The sequence below is a fragment of the Mirounga leonina genome, unplaced genomic scaffold (genome assembly GCF_011800145.1).
Source record: "Mirounga leonina isolate KUSES-001 unplaced genomic scaffold, KU_Mleo_1.0 Mir_115, whole genome shotgun sequence".
NCBI lineage: Eukaryota > Metazoa > Chordata > Mammalia > Carnivora > Phocidae > Mirounga > Mirounga leonina.
This window is the reverse complement of record NW_023270268.1, coordinates 67,960,391-67,972,123: the sequence shown is the minus strand read 5'-3', so window position 1 is coordinate 67,972,123 and position 11,733 is coordinate 67,960,391.

Below are 11,733 nucleotides of genomic sequence, written 5' to 3'. Positions count from 1 at the left end.
GAACCCAGATTTCTAGTAATTCAATCCAAGATAATTATGTTTTAACCTCAAAGGGATGGTACAACTTAATAGCGTTCTCACCTAGCTTCCTTTCTCCCTAACTTTTTGTCTGATTTTTATTCAAGTGGCTTCTGACTACCATCTTGTCTTTCTGAAAATTCCTTCCTCCTTTAAACTCAAACCCCTTTTATGGTACTCATATCTAGATTACCTATAGCTTTCCAATTTCTAGCTCTGGTCAGATGGAAAGGCTTCTTAACATTTGATTGGCAGGAGTTTGGTGACCAATCTTCAATAAGACCCAATGAATATTCTAGTTCTCCTAGGTTCTTACATTTGACCTTACATAAAACTTTCCTTGAAAACTCAGTCTTTTTTTTTTTTTAAAGATTTATTTCTTTCTTTTAGAGAGAGCCAGAGAGAGAGAGAGAGCATGGGGTAGAGGGGTAGAGGGAGAGGGAGAGAGAAACTTCAGACTCTGTGCTGAGTGCAGAGCCTGATGCAGGACTCGATCTCACAACCCTGAGATCATGACCTGAGCTGAAACCAAGAGTCAGACGACACTTAACTTACTGCACCACCCAGGCAGCCCATGAAAACTCAGTCTTTATACACTTGCAAGTTTAAATCATTTAACTCTAGACATTTAACTCTAGACATTATAACCTCCACAATTACATTAAAGTCCCCTCACAAATGAATTATTTTGAAACCTATTTGGCTTGTGGGAGAGTTTGAGGTAATGTTGGCAAATACAAATAGAGGAAGCAGGGATATAAGGAGACAAAATTGGAGACAAAAATTTGGGGGAGTTTTTATAATGGATAGGTTGTTTTCTTGTAGAGAGAGAATAATGGAAATTTCAGTTTGGGGTGGGTGTCCTCCCCTGGTATTACTCCAGGTGTGTTCTCATAGATAGGAGACTTGGGTTTATTCGGTCACTCAGACCAAACATTAGTACTAAGAAAAGAGTAAAAGAAAATAGCGTTTATATTCTTTTGTACCATGGCCTCTGCTAGGTCCTTTATCTATGTTACCTCCTTCAAATCTCATAATAACCCTTGGAGGTAGGTGGTAAAAGATGCAGGTAAGGCAACAGTTCAGGAGGTCACATACTTGCCCAAGTATATACACAGCTAGTAAGCTATAGATTGGTGATTTACATTGACATAGGTTTGCCTTTTTTTTCGATGTAATGTATGATGTTTGCCTTTTCTACCACACCACGCTGCATTCTCTGTTGCATGGAGAGAGGTGGGAGTCTCAACACCTAACATTTAGCAATGGAGCAAAGAGGCCATAATGATCTTTTCATTATTTTAAGCAACAAATGGTTATTTGCTTTTAATGGAAAATTCATAAGATTAAAATATTGAATTTCTGGAACCCCCTTGAGTTCAAAGTAGACAGTTCACTTTAAGAAGCCATAAGGCACATGCAAAGTTGTCAGCCATCAAACACATCAAGCAGGTAGCCCAAAGCATTATGTAAAACATGAAAAAACAGAGGTCATTTTTTATATAATTCTCTAGGTGCCCTGGTTGCCCCTGCCCAACCGATGTGGTGAATTTGCTCGACCTCAAGTGTTTCAGGTGACAAGATTAAATCAATATGGGAAAAGGTTTCTTGACCTCCAGATATCTTGAGTTCAATGAGATCTGCCTGAGAGGAATGCAACTCTAGGTTCAGGGCTGTGGGAAGGCTTTGGCAGCTGGTGGCGTGTTGGTGGAGGGCTCTGATAATGCGCCCCCATCAATTCCCTTATCTCCTGATGACACTGCTTTTTAGAAGCTATCCCTAGAGTAAATCTCTTCAATTGATTTTGCTGTCAGGAGTCAGTTCGAGTTCACATAGAAAAGGAAGATTAGTACCTCACTGGTTAAGTGCTTTAGCAATTTGCCCTACATGTTAAATTATGGGTTTTATCAGCTCAGACCTGCTTAATTTCTGGAGCAGGGCGAAAATGATACCATTTGGGCCAATGGTTGATCTCCACATTTCAGTCATTGGGGAGTTTGGCGGTTTGAACTTCTCTGTAACTTTAGTAAAATCCTCCAAGTCCCGGGACGGATTTTTCAATATTGCTGGCAGTCCCTGTCTCTCTTGATAAATTGCACGGTCACGTTACTCTGAATTGCTATAGCATCTGCCTCCACAATCTCTTCCGATTTCTTTAAGTATAAGAATTTGCCAAAATGATAATACTGTTAGTATTAGTGTTGGTTCGCAGTTTGTGTGATTGTGTGATGCAGCATGCAAATAAAGCAAAGCAACAGCATTACAGAGAGAGATGACAGAGAAACTGCCGTCCAGCTCAATAAAAAAGGTTGGAATAAACCACAGTTCTATTTCCCAAATTCCACTATGTCTGTTAGAGGAGAGACAATATCTCATTCCTAGCATAGTCTTTGTTATCCTCAAGGAAACTCCTGGAGACAAAATCTCTTTCTTCTATTTGTAAATTATTTTACCCTCCTTGAAATCTCTTAACAACTTCTGTTACATGACTAATGTGACTTCTATTTGCAAATCAATTTTGGTAAGATTTCTAGTGAATCTTCTTGTGGGAGGTTGGAAGAGGCTTGGTGATAGTCTCCCCTGTGTTATTCTTTGTTTTTTAAAAACAGATGAGCATTAATGTTCACAAAATAATCCCTTATAATTTTTGTGAGCAACAGAGTAATAGGCAGATTTTACTCCCGAACTTGTTTCTGATCACCTTGATTTCTGACTATTTCTCTTCCCTATATGGGCCTCTACTTGCCCATAGCATGTCAGGTTTCCTCTGCCTTCACCACAGCTGCCAGCTGAACAACTTCTGGAAGGTGGACTTGGCATGCCTACAGGCTGGAAACAAGCTATGCATACTGTGCACATGGAGATACATTTAGGGTATCCGTTTGATTTCATTGTGGAGGACTTCCTTGAAGAAGCTTTTTCTTTCTTTTTTTCTTTTTATTCTTTTTGTTTTTCATTATGTTCAGTTAGCCAGCGTATAGTACATCACAAGTTTTTGTTGTAGTGTTCGATTCATTAGTTTCGTATAACACCCAGTGCCCATCCCAGCACGTGCCCTCCTGAAAAAGCTTTTTCTAAACTGTGACCTGAAGGATGGATGTGTAAGCATTACCCAAGTAGAGAAAGAAAGCAGGGACAAAGACCCAAAAATAAGTGTAAGGTAAAGAGGGGGAAGATAGGAATAGGTGAGGTTGAAGTAGGCAGAGCCAGATTTTGAAGGACCTTTTCCAGTTTCAATTTACTTTGCTAATGATTTTATATTTATTCTGACAGAAGGAAGGGAATGATTTCCTGGCCCTTCAGAAAATTTGTAGTTCCTAATAGTAGTGATTTACTTCCCCATCTCAAACAGGTATTGCTCTTTGCCAAACAAGGATGTATCTCCTGCGACAAATAGAAGGGTAGAGAAAAATCCTTCCTGCTGTTTTTCATTAACAAGTGTGAATCCTGAGCACATTTAGCTTTAAACCTACATCTTCAAACATTCATCTTATGATGAATCACTCTTAGTGATTAGTCATTTTTGAAAATCATATTCCTTGTATTTGTAGAGCCTCTTCCACTCAACTGGATCATTTAAAAATGCAAAATCTGATCATGTCCCCCTCCCTACTTGAAACCATTGAATAGCCTCTCATTCCCATGATTTCTGGGTCCTTCATAGTCTGTTCTCACCACATCTCCAACATCATCTGCTTATTCTTTCCCTCAGTCCCAGAGTTCAAGCCTTACTGACTTTTGTTCAGGCTCTTGTCTTTCCCACCATAGAGAATTTGCACCTGATAATCCCTCCTTTTATAATATTATTTCGTTTCCTTCTCACCCAGCTAATGTTCATTTCTCCATCAGATCTCCATCAGGCGATCCCCATCATCGCCTCCCCAGGGATGTCTTTCCTAGCCCTTCTCTCTGACCAGGTTGGATTCCCTCTGTTGTACTTATTTTGTACTTACCAAGAATGATAGCCCTGCTTCCCAAGACGTTAGTACATGCCTTATGTTGTGTCAGATGAGTCCAGAACTCCATTTCTCCTTTTGGTATATGTATCTGGAATTTCTTGGTAGAACAACCAACCACAAAAGTTTTCTTCATTGCTTCCTGGAACAGGTCTTCACTGTTCTTTTGTGTTTTGGTAGGCTCTGTCCTCTCCCATTTCAAGTGGTGACTGTTAGGTCCATTCCAGCATCTTCAACCTCCTCTCAGTATTCTTTGTAGACTCTTCTTCCTTCCCTGTCCCTTCCATGTAGCTATTCTTCAGGCTTCTGTCCTTATTCCTGTTCTTTTCTCCCCATATAAACTTCCCTTAGGTTATCACATCCATTCTCATGACCTCTGCTGCTACTTGGACCCCAGGGAATCTCAGACCTTATGTTACTTCTCTCTAGCATCCCTATTTCCTTAAGCTCAGTTGCATTTTTCTTAAGAAACAATGGAATATTTCACTTTGAGATGTTGAAGGCACCTTACAGTCTATGTTTAATGTCAATCTCTGTATTTCTTTTCCTCTTAACACTGCTCCTTCTCCTCTGTTCCCCAAGCTTGATATCTTGGAACTGATTCTGACTTTTCCCTCTTCCTAATTCTTTCCACCCTCACCTCTACGCTCATCTGATCACCAAATGCTGTGAGGCCCACCTCTTAAATGTCTCTAGAATCTGGCTTCTCTCTTCTTGCCTTTCCCCAAGAGGATATCTCACTAGTCTCCCTCAATTAAACCTTATGTCCAGTTTACCCATCTATAGTTTAGTTTATCCACAATATTGTCATCAGAGTTAGTATTCCAAAACAAATACAAATTTGATCACTCAACAACTTTGGCTAAAAATCTTTGTTCATCGTGCATATTCTACAGGATGGTTTTTAAGATCCTGACATGATGTTTAATGTCCAGGTCATCTCTTGTTACTTTCCCCATGAATCGTTCATTCTGATCATGTTGGTTTTCCCATTCTCTCTCTATACACTTGCTTCCCTCTGTGGTTTTGCTAATGTTGCTTCCTCTACCTTCAGTTCCTTCTCTCTCTGGGTAACTTCTTCAATCTTTAAATGTTCTCTTCCTTGTGAACTTTCCCTGGAACTCCCTAGTAAGAATTAGTAACCGTCCCTTCCTTGGTATTGCCACAGTATTTAGTAGATGCCTTTGTGCCACTTATAATAAATGAATAATATACATATGTGTATAGCTATAGTTTGTTATTTTGACTTATGGGAATACTCCCCTCACTAAATAGAAACATTGTGAAAATGGGGAAAGCATCTTAGCATGGTCTTTACATCTCCAGAGCTTAATACAATGTTTGGATCTAGACTGCATGGTAGGAATTTGAAACTTCTTGTCAAAATGAACGTAGCAAATGGTACTACTGTGTATTGGATGAACATTCTTCTATTTAGAAAATGGGCACAAATTGTTGATTAAAAAGGGTAAATATCAAGAAACAAACAATGGTATTTTTAAAGTCAGCGTTGAGTGATTCATTTGCTAAAATATTAAAAGGTGAAAACATAGTTGACATGTATTTGACTTAATGTATACTGCAGGCATTAATAATCCCCCTTTTAGAGAAGAATACATAGAGCCTCAGAATGGTTAGATATCAAGAAATCAAGCCCTTTTTTTGTTTTCCTGTCAGGCTGTCTAGAGGTAGGAGAAAGGGGGCTGACCTATGAATCCCGTGTTGTTAGGCTGAGGCAGAGGACAGGTGCCACGGCGATGAAAACAGGTGCATTGAGAGACCCACTGATTTTAGAGAAGACAAATTAATCCACAATAAAGTCAGTAAAGGAGTCATTTTAGAGGTTATCCTGCAGTTGGAAAAAATACATTTACTTATAATTTCAATTCATGGTATTTTGTGCTGAATGGTGAAATTAGTGTTCAGTGATAAATACATTTTTGGGGGGGGGGTAAACTCGGCCTCTGCTTGGCTCATTGGTAGTCTGATGAGAAACTTTACTGCACTCCATCTCAAGGGTTAGGCATAAAAGCATTTCATTCTGAAGTTAATCCATTCAGTAGAGTAGATTGGAAATAATTATATTGTAGGACCAACTCACAATTTTCTAGTTTTAGAAAAGGGAAGGTTGTAAATGAAATTTAGGTTAGAATAGGAATTTAAAATAATGATATACATAGAATGTTATGGTTGGAAAAGACTTTACATGCATCTAATTTACCCAGAGAAAACTAGGACTCTGAAAAATTAAGTGATTTGTCTAAAGTCAAGTGGATCCGTGGCAAAGCTTTGGTTGAGCCTGAGTGAACTGAGTCCTCGTCCCATACTCTTTCCTTCACCACAGCCCTGATTTCCCGTAAGAATGAAAGTACGCTTCTAAAATTTTCCTATCTTGGGCTAGTGGCTTTAATTTTTTGCTGCTTTGAAAGTTTTTTGATAGTTTTTATTCAGTTAACATTCTTGGATTGAAGAGTATTTATCTATATAGAAAGTTATATCCTTAATATTCAACACCCTTATAAAATAAGTCACCTTGAGAAGGTGTATTTAGTTTCCAGAAAATTTATAAGAATATGTCCCTTCAGTTTGAGAAATACTTCATAACAAATAATTTCTTGACTTTTTTGAAAGTGCTTGATGCAAGATGGTCTTTGCAACCTGCTAGGATAAAGTAGTTTCTTGGTTAAGCAGTTGAATTTAGTAGAGGTTTGTATTTTGTTCTCACCAAAGTCATGTTTGATGTGCTAGAGTCAGTTCTGCCTCTCCTGTTGTAGCCTCTAGAAGTGCTGCTTTCTTGAATATTAGCCCAAGGACTTCAAACCTTCTATTTTGAGAGAAAAAAGATAGAAACTAAGAAGAAAAGGGAAAGGTATAGGTGGCAGGAGTGGGCGGCCAGAAATCAGCCCACAAAACTTCCTTCAACTCCTCCTGCCTAATATTTGCAGAGTGCTGAATTGATGACAAAGACTTTCACGTATTTCAGCCATTTTATTTTACAGGATCCCTCTGTGGTATCATTGTGGACATTATTGTATAATGAAAGCTGAAGCTCAGAGATGCCAGATAGTATTTCCCATGTAATACACCCAGCACGTTGCAGAACTGAGATCTGGCCAACATCTGAAGACTCCTAGCCTATACTTCTTTCTTCTCTCCCAGTTGTCACATTTCCAGTGTGGAGACCCTCCAAAGTTAACAGCATTTCAACCTCTCATGGGGTTCCTCTGCAACGTTTCATCAAACACTTGGGCACTGGAACTGAAAAGTCAATAACAGTCTTTCAGAGATCTCACATAACCATTTTTGTTTGGTTTATTCCAGTTTTCTAATAATCTTCCAATAGGAGAGTTTTAAGGATGTTTGTGGAAATGAAAATTACAGCTTTTACAAAAGCAATGTCTCCTACCTTTCCAGGAAGAATCCAAGTTTCTCAAGAGTATGGGTTAGGCTGTTCTGTTTCTTTGAATTTATCTCCTCCCTGTCCCCACAATAGTTACTAGCATGATATTCTACTTAGAGAGAGAGAGCTTTTGGATGTTAATTCCTGAGTGATACTAATATCTAAACTTTCATTTAGCTCCAAAACTTTATAACTCTATGGGTCTCTACAATGGAAAAGAAATTTATAATATTATACATACTGTCATTCATATGTCATTCAAATATACATACGTGTCATTTCATAAACTCAATTATATTTATATGCAAGAATAGTATAGATGCACTCACCCTTCCCAAATTCCCACACTTGTTTCTACACTAAATCCAATCTTCATGTTAAGTTATATACATATAAATGACAGGTGTGTGTGTGGATGTGTGTGTACATGTGTCCCAATTCTACACATCAGCTCCTCGCTGTGTCACCATCAGGCCTTCTTAATATTGATTATGCTGGGCTGGATCACTTGGCTAAGGTAGTGACAACAGAGTTTTCCACTGTTGATGCACATTACCCCTTAAATAAGTAATCTGTGGGTGATACTTTGAGGCTGTGTGAATATCTAACTTTCTTATCATCTGTGGAAAAAAATGAGCCCATGCTATTTTCCTCCCTGATCTGTCTTCTATTAACTCTACCACAGGTAGTATCCTTTTATTAACTCTACCCCATGCAGTATCCTTTTCAAATTTACTGTCTTGGGGGTCCCCAAACCACTCTCAGTTTTGATGCTTCACAAGGTCTTACAGAACTTAGAAAAGCTGTTATACCCATGGTTATGGTTTATTACAGGGAAAGAACACAGATTAAAATCAGCAAATGGAAAAAGTTTGTAAGGCAGAGTCCAGGAGAAGTCAAGAGCAAGCTTCCAGTGGAGTCACATGAACAGTTCTTATTTCTCCCAGCAGACAAGTGTGACAACATGATGCGTTGCCCACCAGGGAAGCTCACTTGAGCCTTGGTGTTTAGGTTCACTGGGTGTCCGTCATCTAGCCTTGGAGCACCGTTTCTACCTATCTTTCCATCCTACACCCCCAGAGGTCAAACTTAATATAGCATGGCCTAGGGGACCAGAAAAACAAAAACAGGCATTCACCCTAAATCTCATTCTTACCATCAACTATCTGGTGTGGTCGAGGGCCTCAGGTATACAAAGACAATCTTATCAGGCAGGATATTCCAAAGTCTTAGAGATTATCTCTGGGGCCAGCCCTTTTTTTGGAATGTGCAGGGTTTGAGTACCCAAGCCCACTGATTTAACCCTTTACTGCGCACTTCCACAAATATATTCATTCTTCTTTTAACAGTTTCTTAAGAAAAATTTCCTGTCTTACGTCTTTGGCCCTCCCTTCTCTGTTGTACTTATGAGTCCCCAAAGTGTCACTAATTATAGCTGAGAAACTGTGTATAACATCAGAGGTACATATATTTCTTAGAAAAGGGATGTCATAATTTTTAAAAAAAATTAGACATAAAAATGAATCTGTATCATGACTTCCAGGGTTCTTTTGAGAAACTGAATAATAATTTCTAAGTTTTCCTCATCTAATCTAATGAAACTCATTTGTCCCCTCAAGAACCAGCATTCACACTAAATTAAATTTTTCTTATTTAATTTGTTTCTGTTTTGTATAATCACTACTTTCATAATGTGATAGTTTTTTTTTTTTATGGCAATTTTGTGATCTTTCTGCTGCAGTAAAGCTTATGTAATGTTCTTGACATGACTTAGGAACTCAGTCACCACTTAGAACACTGATGTTCTATACAAATTCAATCAAGGTCACAACCACTCCACTGAAAATTAATTTAGGAATATAATTTGCTTGCATTTGTAAGATTGCTTGTGTTTTCTTAGCATCTGAGGCAAAGTCTCTTTTTTTGCCTGATTTATAGGTATTTTTATATAGCCATATAAAACACTTGTTAAAAATAAGGCTTAATCTTAATCCACTGTTAAGTTTCAGAGTGCTACTGAACTATTTCATTCAGTGATTGTTTTCTGTTTAATGCTAGAGTATTTCATAGATACATCAGATACATTAGTAGTCAGAGTTCTTACATACACATAGCAGAATCCACTGTGCCTTGTTTAATTAGATGAGTATTTATTCAGGGGAACAAATAAAGAGCTCAGAGGTTCATTGAGAAGCCTGAAGAAACATGCTCTGGCTGAACTCCTGCCAGAACCACAGTGTGGGACAGGCTACCAAGGAGCTGCCAGGGGGATTGGAGCTGCTACCCCGGCAGCTATTGCCGTAGTTACTGACACCAAGAACTCACCCACTGTCAGCCTCAGTGCTAGGAAGATATATGTACTGAATCTTGCTTTGCTTGCTTCTTGTAAATCCATCCCAAGTCATGAAAGTCTGAAGTGAGTGCTTTGCTCTCTAAGTGACTTAGTTTTGAGTTAAGGTCTTATACAAGGATACCTGATTGGTGGCAGTTGAATAACACGTAGAATGCTAGCTACAGAGAGTTTGGGAAATATAATTTTCTAGCTTACCTGCTTTGGCATGCTAGAAGGGGGTTGGAACAGGTGCTGGACTAACAAACCCACCATTTATCATAAGAAGGACAGATGTGATGAGTGGCCAATGCACTTATTTCTCTCAGTTTTACCATCTATCAAATTGGACGCCATGTTGAAAGGATTACCTATACCCAGCAGAGCACTTTTATGCCTAATAGCAAATGCTTTTTCTTCTGTCAGTTAGGGCCTGAACAGAGAGTAGTTTTCTAAAATGTATTCAATTTCACATATACTGGTATGGGATTTTCTGTTTTCTCTAAACAGTAGTTGGGGTTCTGTAGGATGAAGTTGTTTTAGAGCTGGAGGGTGGGGCCATAGATGATGAAGACGCTGAGATAAATACACTGGAGGCTATGGAGTGAGGTTTTAAAAAAATTATCTGAGGAGAATGGAATGATTTATCCTAAACCACAGGCCTTTGGGATTCTTAAGATCTCAATTGTCTCTGCCACAATTTTGTATTCTTACTTCATCCTTTAAATGGAGATAAATATTATTTGAATATTTTTCAAATTTTTATCCTAATATCTTTACTTCCCCATGGGTCAAGCCATGGTGGTGTTCTGCCTAATTGAGAGCTTGCTAACTCTTGAATGACATCCTTCCTCAAATATGTGAAAACATTAGAATGGAATTTCCTCTGTTTCTAAGTGTGTTTAAGTCTTGATCCCTTGAGAAAAGGCCTTACTGTGTCTTATTTGTTGTCTTTAATATTGAAGAGTTTTGGCAACTTTTAAATTCCCTTGTTACCAATTTCTTCTCAGAGCATCTGAAATGCCCTGGAAGTAAGTTGGTCATTGGGGGACAGTTCAGAGTCCAGAGTGCTAACCATTACACGATGGTGGGGGACAGTTCAGAGAAATGAGTATAATTTCTGCACTACCAAGAGACCAATAGTAAATATATGTATTAAACATTACAATGTATTCAATAAAATATCCAGGAAATTTTTGGGGCTAAAATAACATATTTTTCTTAGATTCCGCTTTTGGGTTTAAAAGTTTTACATGTCTAAAAATACAAATCACCACACCAGTTTTGGCAGATTTATCTCCAGCCATTGTTTATATAAGAAACATGCATCCAACCGAGTTTCACAAATAGTCTTGAAGTAATTTAGTTTAGAGCACAACATTCCATTTAACCAAGAGGCTGCTGTGAAGGGAAGATGTTACCCGTTTCTAAGTGTTCTCCTGCTGACATTTACACTCTTACAGCTGCGAGCCCACTAATGCCTTCACAGCCCAGCTGCAGACATTAAAACTGACTTCCCGAATGAGCTTGATTATTCAAGTAGAATTATGTGTTCAACTATAATTCCTTTCATTGTGTGATCTTTAGAAAAAAATGTGGCACATAAATGAATGGAGGGGCGAATTATTTGAAAAAAATTTCATATCAGAAGGACTGAAAGAGTATGACATCTATATTAGAATAAACCAGAACCTTATTCAAGGTTTTGTTTTCAAATAACGTCCTTCATACATTTCCATGTAAATGACATGATTAAAATAAACTCAGACATGTTTGCATCTTTAGCAACTCAGTCTGTGTGGTGTCCTTGGGCAGTTTTTTTTTTTTAAATAGAATTATTTTTGACATGTCAGTTATTTAAACATTTTCTCACCATCTATTGAACTCATCACCTTTTTGAAAAGGTTAAGTAAAGACTTATCTCCAAAGGTGGTATATTTCATCCTGGTTTGGAGTTTTTATTTGGAATGTCTCTCATGTAGGTGGCTGAGATGTACCAAGGTAATCTGGCATTTGCTTTTCTCTTTCGA